General features: G+C 35.8%; 1 pseudogene; it reads left to right on the top strand.

Annotated features, from left to right (window-relative positions):
* Positions 1-6,181, top strand: part of LOC112635833 — a 50,304-nt pseudogene extending 44,123 nt beyond the window's left edge.
* Positions 6,182-13,969: the final 7,788 nt, after the last annotated feature.

The raw sequence follows: 13,969 nt of genomic DNA, 5'->3' as shown, positions 1-13,969 counted from the left end.
CAGATTTGGGTTTTCTGGAAAAAGTTTAGCAATAAACATAATTTTGAAGATTGTAGCACAGAGTATATGCACATGAACGTGATGCAAATAAAATGACTACCACTGCAGTTTCTTTTGATGATAGCTCTCTTCTTGAGACTGTAAAGAAGAAGAAAGACTTACAAGACTAGTTTAATCTGTAGTACTGGATTTCCTACACATCAAGCTTCTGGACCCAGGATAGCTTTTCCTGAAAGCTCTCCACATTACCTTAGTACAAAGCCTGAATCTGCACTTGGTAGTAATCATTTAGCAAAATAAAGATACGTGCAAATTAGTGCCCTCTGCTTGATGGAAATCTTGTGCCCTATGGTCTTGTTCTTTAGCTATCTCAGCTTTATGTGTTTTCAAGACACGTAAAGGAGGCTATGAAATTGAGCAAGTACCAATTTTAAAAACAATGATCTAAAACTCTCAATCTCCAATGCTGATTAATGGCAACAAAGACTAGATGGAGCTAATAAGAGGTGGCTGTGTTTATAGAGCTTTCCATTTTAATAGAGTAATGTAATGGCCAAATTATTTTCACTCTCACTATCAATATTAAATCATAAATTCAGCTAATATAGAATTAGATCTTGTATGACCTAATAAACAAAATTGGTGAAATCCAAGAAAATTTAGGGCATCAAGATGAGCTTAGAGGTTTTTTTTAATGTTTTTTGGATTTTTTGCTGTAACACCATGACAAATTGGAATAATTACTGCTGAAGGAAAATGAGATAGTAAAGCAGAATGACTCCAGAAGAAAAAGTTAATCTCATATTACTAAACTCAAATGGAATGTAATATGAGAAATATTGATTATAATTGTTCATTATGCCTTTGTAACATTTTAAATAATGAAAAATTTTAGACCATGGCATAGGGCAGTATTTATCAGGCATAATAGACTTTATTTTCAAGAATAACTATTTACTTTTTACACGTGGAGCATTACTAAAAACTTACACAGAGATGGTATCTGTGCTTCATATCATTTTCTCATAGACGTAATATATGATTTCAGATACATGTTTCTCTATCTGAGTAGGAGGGAAGGAAATGGGAGAACAAGATTTTGTAAGTAAAAATTTTAATATTTATTTCTATAAAAATCATACATTTATCAGTTTCCTGTGTATTGCATTTATTTCTTCCTAAATGCAGTATATCAGTGACACCAAATCCAAATGCATTTCACACATTCACTGAAACCAAATAATTTGGTTTTCATACGTAGTTTTCAGTGATCCTATAGAACCTGAATGTTAAAGCAGTCACAATACTTCATGTATTCTTGTTATAATTTTTAATAACAAAATATTGCAAGGAATAACTGAAAACTATAGGTCCTATTGATGCCTAGGAGATACTAATATTTTTCTACATTTGGCTCAATTTCCTCTATTTTTAAAAAAAATCTACAACTAAGACAAAAGCCCTTCCTGCTCCCACCTCTTCTTTCCCACTCACACCTCATAAATACAATTCTTTAGTTTGTGTTTCCATTCACCTATGTTGTTTTTGTACTTTTATTATATGTAAATATATCTACTGCAATATACAATATTATTTTCATGTATAAAATTTTACATAAATGGTATCAAATGTTAAGTATTTTAGTGTCATTTTGCTTTAGTCAGCATTGTATTTTTTTGAGAATTATACCTGTTGACGTAGGTAGATATAATTCATTCATTTTTATATTTTTCACTTTTGTCTGATATCTTTTCCAGTGAATAAACAATGGTTTGTTATCCATCCCCTTACTTAGGTTGTTTCAACTATTAGGCTATTTCCGTGTGTTTGCTTTTACAAACAGTGCTGAAATTAGCACACTTTTCTATGTTTTCTTGTGCACATATGCAGGAGTTTACGAAAGACTTCTGGAAATGCAGCTACAAGTTTTAATATGTATGACAAATTCTTCCAAACTACTCTACCAAATTTCTATTCAAATATCTCTACCAATATATGCTACCACAGACAATAGGAGACCTGGTTTCCCCACACTTGGATTTATCAGACATTATTTTTGCCAGTCTGATGGATATAAAATGTTATTTTATTGCAGTTTTAGTTTGTATATCCTTAATGGAATATAACATTCTTTCAATGTTAATTTGCAGTTTATGGTCTCTTCTATCAATTATCTTTTGCTAAACATTTTCAATAACTAGCTTCTCTTTTTCTTGATTGGAAGAAATTATTTGCATATTCCATACACTAATGAATTTTGGTTTTCTGAACTGAAAATATCTTCTCTATATCCAGATTGATTTTTCATCCTTTTCAGGGTAATCTGCTTAAGAAATATAGGAACAGCAAAATTTTTAAAATACTTTTTTTCTCCTAAACATCTTCTAGTTTTGCTTTTCATACCTCTAATGCAATTAGAAAAATGTGTGTTTTATATAAAGTAGGGATAGATTTGATCTTAGTTATTTCTGTATGTATAACCAATTACCCCAGAACCATATACTGAACAGATCGAGCCATGTATATGTGGTCCTACCCATGTGTGTGTGTGTAGAACCCTTGATCTGTTCAGTAAATGGATTTTTCTATTACTTTTTCAGTTAAACTTTTATTTACTATAGTTTCATAACATATTTTGAGTGAGTAGACCATTATCATTTTTGTTTCTTGAAAAGTCTCAACGATTTTAGGCACTTAATAGTCTAATATAAATTTTAAGATGAGTTTATCATGCTGCATAAAAATGATAAAATATTGGGGTTTTTTGAAATTATAGATAAATAGGAGGAAGAACTCATATATTTGTTATAGTAAGTCTTATTTATAAGTAATATATCTCTACATTTAATTAGGTCTTTTTTAACTTTCAACAAAGGTTTATGACTTTCTCATTAAAGTCTTGCCTCTGTGAAGTTACATCTATTTCTAGTACTCTCGTTGCTTCTGTGATTGTGTGTTTTGAAATTATATTTTTAATTATTTGCTGTTTGTATATATGAATCGCTTTAATTTTTAAATAACCATTCTCTGTAACTTCTCTTGGACTTTCATATATGTAATCATAATCTTTACAAATGATGACAGTTTTATATTTTTCTAACCCTTGCAAATTTATTTTGCATACCTTTTTCATTTAGCAGGCACTCCAATACAATGATGAATAGAAGAAGGCATTGGGGCCTTGTTCTCGATTTAAAGGCATGTTTTTAATATTTTATTATAAGGTATCTTGGTTAATATGGGTAATATTTAGTAGCTAACTTTTTATCATATTAAATAGGATCTCTTACTCCTATTTGTTAAGAGTTTATATTATAAAGGAGTCCTGAGTTTATTGAATGATTTTACTGCATGTATTGAAATAATCATGTGTTTTAAAAGCTGTTAATTTGTTATTGTGATAAATTACACTAATACATGTTTTAACATTGTTATGCTTGCATTCTTAAGAAAAAATTCATCATTCTTTGTCATGATTTCAATGTGCATGTTTTTCTTTGTTATATTTGGTAATGTTTAAGCTATTATTTTTATATCCATTTTTATAAAGACAATGGTCTGAAATTTTCTTTCATTAACATCCCTGACAGATTTTATCAAAGTATAGTTTACCAAAATGTAAAATTGTTGAGGAGCTGTCTTACTTTTTCTTTTTCTTTAGAACAGTGTGAATAAAATAGATACTATCAAACCCTTGTTTACTGAAATTGTCTTGTAAATATATTTAGATTACATGTTTTTGCCTGTTTCAGTCATTGTTGGTTTGGCTTTGTTATTGTCGTTTTTGTTGTTGTGTTTTCCACCAATGCTTAAATTGTTGACTACTGATTTAATTGCATTTATTTTAATAGGATTACTGAGACTTTTATTTATTCTTGTATCTATTCTATAAAGTGTATTATTTTCTAAAAAATATATTTTCAAAATAATTGGCAAAGTGTTATTTTGTGATTGTGTGGTCCAGTTTTCATTAAAGTTTTTCTCTCTTATTAATCTGCTAGTGATTTGTCTATTGTATTAGTTTATTGCAAAGAATTAACTTTGAGCACTTTTTACTCTATTGTTTCTATATTTTTTTATTGTGATAAGAACACTTAGCCTAAGATTTACTCTCATGACAAATTTTTAAGTGTACAATGCAGTATTGTTAAGTACAACTGTACAGCAGCCCTCTAGAAGTTATTCATCTTTTGTAGATAAACCATGTACCCCTTGAACAGAATGTCTCCATTTCCGCTTCCCTCCAGCCCCTGATGGGGTTAGCTATTGGTTATTTTCCATTTAAATATCTTCTATTCTCATCTTTATTTTTTTCCTTCTTTCTACTTTCTTTGGATGACTTCATTACTCTTTTTCTACCTGTGTAAACGGGAAGTTGTGCTGATTTTTGGTTTTTCTTCTTTCCTAATAGACACAATTAAGGCTTTTGCCCTATAATTGTGGTTTTAGCCAAATCCTACACATTTTGGTTTATAGTATTTGCATTATCATTCAGATAGAACTATTTTCTAATTTCCTTTATCATTTCTTCTTAAAGTGTTTCATGAGTTATTTATGCTCTTTTTTAAAACAATTTCCAAATACAATGTGTTGCCTACTTGACTCTTAACATGTCAGGGATGGTAACAGAGACCCGGTGTCTTCTGACTTTTGCTTTTCTAACCTGTAGCCACTAAGTGTGAGTGCATCTTCATCCACCTTGGTGAGGCTGGTGTCCAGACTGGCAATGCCTGCTGGGAGCTCTACTACCTGGAACACAGCATCCAGCTCAATAGCCCAATGCCAAGTGACAAGACCACTGGGTAAGGAGATGATTGATTCTACACCTCTTCAGTGGGCAGGGAAGTTTGTGTCCAGGGCAGTGTTTATAAACCTGGAACCCATAGTCATCAATGAAGTTTGCACTGGCACCTACCACCAGCTCTTCCACCCTGAGCAGCTCATCACAGACAAGGGAGATGCTGCCAATAACCGTGCCTGTGGAGATCACGACATTGGCAAGATCATTGGTCTTGTCTTGGACCAAAGTCGCAAGCTGGTTCACCAGTGCACACGTCTTCAGGGCTTCTTGGTTTTCCACAGCTTTGGTGGAGAAACCGGTTCTGGGTTCACTTCTCTCTGTTGATTATGCCACAAAGTCTAAACTGAAGTTCTCCATTTGCCCAGCCCTGCAGGTTTCCACAGCTGCGGTTGAGCTCTACAACTCCATTCCACCACCAGCACCAACCTGCAGCACTTTGATTGTGCCTTCATGGTAGACAATGAGGCCATCTATGGCATCTGTTGTAGAAACCCCAATATTGAGCACCCAAACTACCCTAATCTTAACTGCTTTCTTAGCCAGATTGTGTCCTCCATCACTGCTTCTCTCAGATTTCATGGAGTCTGACAGAATTCCAGACTGACCTGGTACCCTCTTCCTGCATCCTCTTCTCTTTGGTCACATATGTCCTGTCATCTCTGCTGGGTAAGACTACCATGCATAGCAGAGGTCACCAGTGCTTATTTTGAGCCAGGAAACCAGATTGTGAAATGAGCCAGGCAACCAGATTGTGAATCACTACGGTAAATACATGGCTTATTGCCTATTACACTGTGGTAATGTGGTTCCCACATATGTCAATACTTACTGCTGTTCCACTAACAAGACCAAATGCAACACCCAGTTTGAGGATTGGTGTTTCACTGTCCTCAAAGTTGGCATTAAATTGCCAGCTTCCCACTGTGGTACCTGCTGGAAACCTGGCCAACATAAAGAGAGCTGCGTGTATCCTGAGCAACACCATAGCCATTGCTGAGGCCTGGGTTTGCCTAGGCCACAAGTTTGACTTGAGTTATGCCAACTGTTCCTTTGTTCACTGGGAAGTGGGTGAGGGGATGGGAAAAGAAGCATTTTCTGAGGGCTGTGAGGACATCGCTGCCATTGAAAAGGATTGTGAGGAGGTTGGTGTGGATTCTGTTGAAGAAAAAGAAGAGGAACACTAATTTTCCATTCCTTTCAGTCTTGCAGCATGTCATACTTTCAGAATTTCAGCTTTGACATTAGCTGACAGGCATTAAAACTTTCCAGTTAGATTGTTTTCACTCAGCAGTAATCATGCCTTTCCCTGTGTGCCTACAAGATTTTTCCATCATGTCTCAAATTAAAGGCTTGAAGTAAAAAAAAATAAAAATTCCATATATATGGAGATAATATTTGCTATGTTTTTTCAATTTAAACTACCAGCAGAAGCATGATCTGTATGACTCATTTTATGCCAAACTACGTTATTTCTTAATAGTTCCATACTAGTTTAAAAAATGAAAATTCTTTAATTCTTGAGTACAGATTTCTAACGTATATTCTAACATTCATAATGTTAAGAAATATATTTTAGTTTTAATTAATTTTATTTTTAATTTTAAAGCCAAAGCATTAGTAGGAAAAAAGAAGGTTACAGAAAAATAATAAAAGAAGCCATTCACCAGTCCACATAAACATTTAGTACATATAAGGACTGTAAAGAGCAGGTACACAGGACATTATGAATGTTTTTAATATCACTGGACCTTATGCTTAAAAATGGTTAAGATGGTAATTTTATGTTATATGTATTTTTACCACAATGAAAAGAGCAATTATAAGGTTGATACGTTAGAAATCTGTACAAGATCCCTCCTGGTATATATTCATCCTGGACTTTTCTACTGAGCTCCAACTGCATGTGTGACAATCTTACTTCATATATCCAATGGACATCTCAAATTCAATATACTCCAAGTGGAACTTCTCATTTGTCTTGTATCCAAAAGCTTATTCTCTAAAAGAATTTCTCATTTCAATAAAGTTTCATATTTACTTAGAAGAAAACCCATAGACTCTCCTTTTTTACAACCTATATCCATTTTACCAGAAACTCCTAATGGTTCCATCTTCAAGACATATTCAAAAACAAATTATATTTTCTCACATCCCCCAGGCAGACTCATTCAAGCCACCGTGATCTCTTGCCTGGATTACGGCAATAGCCTCCTTATCCATCTCCGTATTTGCATTCTTTCTCCCTACAATTTATTCTTAAGCTATCAATCCAAGTGAAAGCATAAGTTAAATCATTTCACCTCTAGTGACTTCCTCTCACTCTCGGAGAGAGAAAAGCAAGAAAATTGACTGGGCCTGCAAGGCCCTACACCATCTGCTCCCTGTCTCCCATAATTTCATTTGGTACCTCTATGACTCATCTTCTATTATTTTTCTCTGGCTTTGTTTGTTTCAGCCCTACCCACCTCCTTTCCTTTCCTGGAACATTACAGGCATTCTCTCCCTGTGGAGATTTAGCACTGTCTCTTTTCTTCTTCTACCATGTTCTTTCCCAGATATCCTCTTTGTGTCCTTCTGTCCCTCCTCTGGGTCTTTGTTCAAATTTGACAGTCTTAGTGTGGCTTCTCTGAAAAATGTGTGATCCCTACTTCTGACCTAGCACTTCCTATCTTTCTCCTCCACTTTATTTGTCTCCATAGCACTCATTTCCATGTGATATGCTCAGAAGCCCTTCACTTCCATGGTCCCTTTCCAAGGTCCTGTATTCTTTTTCTTAAAGACAGCCCCTAACTGACTCAGGATTCAGGTGCTACAAAAGTTGGATGTACTTTAATTGTTAATTGTCTGTCTCCTTCTGTAAGAGTGCAAGCTCCATGAGGGCAAGAGTACTTGGTGTTTTGGATCACTGTTGTATCATATCACATAGAGGAGTATCTGGCACATAGTATGTAGTAAATATTTGTTGAATCAACTAATACAGTCAGTAGAATTCACAAAGAAAAATACCAATAGATATAACCCTCTAAAAAACTAGCTTCTGTATTTTACAAAAATACCATAAACAGAATGGTAATCAGCAGTCTAGGAAAATATTTTCCACAACTTTGATAGACAAAAGTTGAACATCTTTCAAGAACAAACCAAAACAACACAAACGACGCAAATGAACAAGACAAAATTTAAGTATTCAGTAGGAAAATATGTAAACAGTTATTCATCAACTTTAGTGAAATGATGCCTTTGTGTCATTGGGATAAAGATTCATGTAGTTTAGATGGAAGAAGTCAACAAATGATAACTAAATTATTTGGCTCAGCACTTGCTCTTTGTTAATATTCTTACATTGGCGTTATTCCAGTGTGTCTGGAAGAGACCTATGAGACACTATGGGTTTCTCTCATAAAACAGAAGCAGTCACATGGCTTTGGACATTGCCTTTTTCAAAGATAACACAAGTACATTTTCTTTTTCTTAAGACAATAGTAATTTTCAGGGTATTTCTTAATATTGAATAAAAAAATGATTATGAATCATAAACCACAAAACCAGAAGGCTGCTTTTGTGCCACTGTAATTACTAACAACATTCATATACTTACTCTAATACAGGGCCTAATTTCAGTAGATTTAGCGGTAGGCTTGTTTATTTATAGGAAATGTTCTTTAAACAATTACCTAGAATGATAAAACACTTTTAAATGGGTTGTGTCTGCTGCTATGGGGCAGAACTTTTTTCTTTTCACTTCATCTTGTAAACAACATTTACTTAATTCTTTTCTGATTATAGAAATAATTTCTGTTCATTTTAAAAATAGATTACAATGACAATAGACACAGAAATATAAGAAAAATAGAGAAAGTTTTCCCTATTCTCACCGCAGAAACAGCAGCACAGAAAGGTTTCTATTTTTGTGGATTTAGTTTACAGTAAATTTTAAAGTACATTTGAGCAAAACAGATCTTACACTCTATATTATTTCACTTCTTGCTTTTGTAATTCAATTTCATATGGTGAACATTGTTTCATATCATTGCGTGTTTTTCAAATATTTGAAATTTCAGTTTTAATTTTATAAATGCATTATATTTGATTTATGTGATAAAACTGACCATGTACTCATACTTTTATAGAGACTTAAATGGTATCAAGTAAGGTTTAACACAATAGTTTGTGAGTAACCCTCAGAATCAAAGGTTTCATTCCAATGAACGCAAACCATTTTCATAATTGCTTTCTTTGCTGCAACACAAGGAGTTGGGCCACCTAAAATGCATTTACCCCTGGCTCTCCTAGGTGATCCTGGTTCGGACTTGGATGACAGTTTATCAGAGGTTGTGAACTAGTCAGCCTCCCAAATCCAGCTACCATGGCTCCACCAATTGGCATCCTTTAAATGGTGGAGTCATACACTTCTGCCCTGGCCTTGCAGGGCCCATGTCAATATACAAGACTATGTGTGGCTTTTGTAGCACCTGGAAGATATTAAAAAGCCAGCAGTCTTTCTGATGTCTTCTGGATCTTACAGTCTTTTTTATTGTTTAATATGTAGCTACACTTATGGGAAGGCCAAACTGACATATTAAGAAATCAAGACTAAGTAATAAGTAATACCATGTCAGTGATTTTTATAAAATTCTGTAATTCCTACTACCTGGGAGAGCAAAGCAATTATAGTAGCTGATGTCCTTAAAACTTCCTCCTTGTTCCCAAGTAGAACACTCTTCTTACCAGAGTTCTGCTCCCTGATTGGTCTGAAACATTTTTAAAATATACTTTTATTTGTAAATATAAACAGTTGGTCTGAGGAAAATACCACATTGTAACTTTTCAATGGTACAAACAGAGTCAAAGCTTGAGAATAGGAGTATATTTTCAGAGTTAAGAAGGACTTCTAGGGTGAAGTGGAAAAACTGACAAGAGTATTTTTTTTAAGCGGTAAAATCTAGTGATTAGATTGTAAGATTTTAATCTCTTACTTGTTAAAGTCTCATTGTAGTACCTTTGCATATATGGTTCCATTCCTTTGTATACAAACCAGGTCCTAGGACCATTAGCTAATGATAGTTTTCATTGTGAATGACTTGCATGCATTTCATTTAGTGGTTCTTGTCATAACTTCACCTTTCAATTTTGTGGCAGCTGTATAAATCAATTGCCAAAAAAAAAAAAAAAAAAAAAATCTTTTTATCCTGTGTTTCTAACACAGACGCTCACCATTTCATCAAATCTAATTTAAAAGGACACTGTAACTTTTTTATTTTTCTTTTTGTGACAGAGTCTCGTTCTGTCACCCAGGCTGCAGTGCAATGGCATGATCTTGGCTCACCGCAACCTCCACCTCCCAGCTTCAATCAATTCTCCTGCCTCAGCCTCCTGAATAGCTGGGATTACAAAAGCACGCCACCACTTCCAGCTAGTTTTTTTAATTTTTTAGTAGAGATGGGGTTTCACCATGTTGATCAGGCTGGTCTTGAACTCCTGACCTCGTGATCTGCCTGCCTCAGTCTCCCAAAATACTGGGATTACAGGTGTGAGCCACTGTGCCCGGCTATCATTTTTAAATAAAACAAAGAAATAGGGTTGTTTAAAATTTCTTGTAAAGCTTATTCCAAAAGATAAAACACTTTAAAATTTTCTGGCATTTTGTCTTCCATTCTCTCTTACAAATTCATTACTTTTAGAATAGTCATAGAATGTACAGATATTTTCCCCACATATAATAAAGTTTATACTTTTATACATTCTGAATCAATTGTAGGTAATGCTTAGATGCTAAATTATAAGAGATTGGAATTCTAAAAAATGTCTGTACTGAAACCCTGAATAAAATACTAAGCACTTACATAAGTTATGTTAGCCAAATATAATAAAATTGCCCAGGAAAATGACCTGTTTCTACAAATGTTTGTCTTAATGTACTTGTCTTTAAAGACAAATTCTGCCTACCCAATTTTTCAACACGTCTGTCTATTGATATTTTGAACAGTAGGGATCTGAAAGAATTAGGATCTATTTTACATGGACTCTATAAAACCGTGGCAGTTATATAACTGAAACTTACATCACTCATTCCTAAAAACAACAACAAAAAAGGAATTTATTGTCTAGAAATCAATGGATGAAATTAGTCAATGTTAAATAGGAAATATGGATACGGATATGGATGTAGCTGTATGCCGCTTAAGGACAGACATACAGCTTCTCCATGGTGGAGAGCTGTATGGTGGAGAGCTGTATGGGTGCACTGGGGTGCAAGTCAAGGGTGTTTGGCTCAGGGAGCTGCGGGACAGATCCAGTAGTAAGTGTCCACTTACCTTTGCTTGTACCCCAGTGCACTCTCCACCATCTCCACTCTGCAGTATGCCCAAGGAAGCTGACCTGTATAGACAGTATCGATACAATCCTGTGCCTTTGGTGAGTTTTGGCCAATGGAGAGGTCAGATAGGATATGGGAGGGAAAGTATGGGGTCAGGATGTTTATTTCCCAGTTCCCTCCCTTGGGCTGCCTGTGTCCTTAAACAGAAGGTCACTACTCCTCTCAAGATAGCCTGATCTTTCCAACTCTCTCCCCTTTTGGGCTCTGGTAAATTCTCCCTCGCCTCATCATTAACAGTCTATAGTTGCTGCTAGCCCTAGGTCGGTGTAGTTCTTCATGGTTTTCCTGTAATTTACCTACATTTTAATAATTAGTCATTTTTTATAGAAGCATTCTTAGATTATCCTAATTTGTGTGGGCCGTGTGATTTCTGCTTAGGCCCTGACTGTTACGTCTCCTTTTGAGAAAGTATTGCTCTCCTGAGAAATATCTCCAACCCATCTGAGTGCAAACACTCACCCACTGCCACAGTTAATTGGGTGCAGAACAAATACCAGAGGGCGAAGGAGAGTCTCTCCCTAGAAATTCAGAAACGAAACCAAGAAATTACAACTCAGTCTGGGTGTTCTTTGAACAAAAGAAATGACAGCCCCAGGCTTTTGGATGGCCAAAAAACAAACACTCAGCCCTTAGGGAATGAGAAGAAAGCCAATGTGTAGAGGAGTGAAACAGGATCTTGACAGTTTTCAAATTCCTGATTCAGTTGTTCCTGAGCCCAAGCTTCAGTCTTGCCACTGGCTTCTGAGAGACATGCCAGCGCACTCTTACAATTCCTTCTCTTTGACTCCATCTGTTTTGAGATGAGCTGCTGCTTCTTGAAACAAAACAGTCCACATACAATCAGCATATTAAACTCTCACTTGTAATGCCACAAAGGCCCTGAAGAGAAGATAAAAGTATTTTCATGTTTTTCTTTTAACAAGACAGAAACTGAGCCTCAAAGAGGATAAGTGACATATTCGAACCACACAGCTAGTAAGTGATGGAGGTGAGATTTGAACCCCAAATTACAAAATCCAAGCTTTTTTTTTTTGCGAAACCCAAGCTACATTATTGTATTAAACAGGGTTCCCTAGAGGGAAAGAACTAATAGGATAAATATAGCTAGATATAGGTCTCATAATAGGTTGTCTGCAAGCTTGAGGAGCAAGAAGAGCCAGTCCGAGTCTCAAAATTGAAGAACTTGGAGACCAATGGATGTTCCAGGACAGAAACCATCCAGCACGGGAGACAAGATGCAGGCTGGGAGGCTAGGCCAGCCTCACCTTTCCACATTTTATATTTGCTGGCAGCTGATTAGATTGTGCGCACCAGATTAAGGGTGGGTCTGCCTTCCCTAGCCCACTGACTCAAATGTGAATCTCCTTTGGCAACACCCTCACAGACACACCAAGAATCAATACTTTGCATCTTTCAATCCAATCAAGTTGATACTCAGTATTAACAATCACAATTGGATACATTCTTGGTTTTGGAGAGGCAAAAGTATTTCTACCATGCTTATGCAGAACCTGAGTTAGTTTTCTAATATGCAAACCTATCACACCGCCCTTCCTTCCTTCATAAGCAGCTTTCAAGGGCTATTACCATTGCTCCAACATCAGTCAGACGGCCCAGCATGATCCAGTGCCTGTTTGTCCCTCCAGCTTCATCTCGTGCTACTACACCAGTGAACGTTATACTCCAACCCACCTGAAGTGTTTTAGTTCTTTCAAAGCACGTGGTCTCTCTCAGTGTCATGCATACATTCTCATGCATACATCTTCCCCCACCACCTACCCCCGATTTTATCTGAGCCATTTCCTAAAGAAATTAGTTGCCTCTCCTACCTCTCATCAAGCCTGGGTCAGGCACCATTCCTGTGTGGTCCCACAGTACCCTGAACTTCCCATGTCAGATTCCTAATTCACTCAAATGTATTCTAAACTCCTTGTGGGTAGGGCCACATCTCCCTATTGGATCCCCAATACTGAATCCAGTGCCTGGCATGGAACAGGTATTCAATAAGTACTTGATGAATTAATGAATGAATTTACTATATTACTGTTTGAATGTATTACTCTTCAGTTTAGAGAAAAAAAAAAAAAAACATATATATAGGCGATGCGCAGTGGCTCACACTTGTAATTCCAGCACTTCGGGAGGCTGAAGTGGGCAAATGGCTTGAGCTCAGGAGTCTGAGACCAGCCTGGGCAACATAGCGAAACTTCATCTCTACAAAAATTAGTCAGGCCTGGTGGTGAGTGCCTGCAGTCCCAACTACTCAGGGAGGTGAGAGGACAGTTTGAGACCAGTAGACAGAGTTTGCAGTGATCATGCCATTACACTCCAGCCTGGACAACTCTCCTCTCTCTCTCCTCTCTCTCTCTCTCTCTCTCTCTCTATATATATATATATATACACACACACACACACGTGTGTATAAATATTTTTCAAACTCTAGAATTCAAAGTATGTCTAGTGCTAACACTATATAATCAATACATGATATATAGCTTATTTTTATCTCTATTTCCCTGCTCCACTCTTCTTATTCAAGCTGTCTAGAATTTTAATTGAGATTATTATTACATTTTTTACATTATATCTCTACATCTTTAGAAAAACTTTTTTAATAAGAGAATTACCTTTACACCAAAAATGCGTTAATCTAGTTACTGAACTACAGGCTTTACAGATTTTGTTTCCTATGTTTTTCTCTTTCCTCCCTTCTCTGATGAGTGTCTGTTGATTGTTTATAAATGATTAACTGAGTGATTTGGGCTTGGAAAACAAAATTTTACAAAGCTCAT

The sequence above is a fragment of the Theropithecus gelada genome, chromosome 12 (assembly GCF_003255815.1).
Source record: "Theropithecus gelada isolate Dixy chromosome 12, Tgel_1.0, whole genome shotgun sequence".
NCBI lineage: Eukaryota > Metazoa > Chordata > Mammalia > Primates > Cercopithecidae > Theropithecus > Theropithecus gelada.
This window is presented reverse-complemented; position numbering and strand designations above follow the sequence as displayed.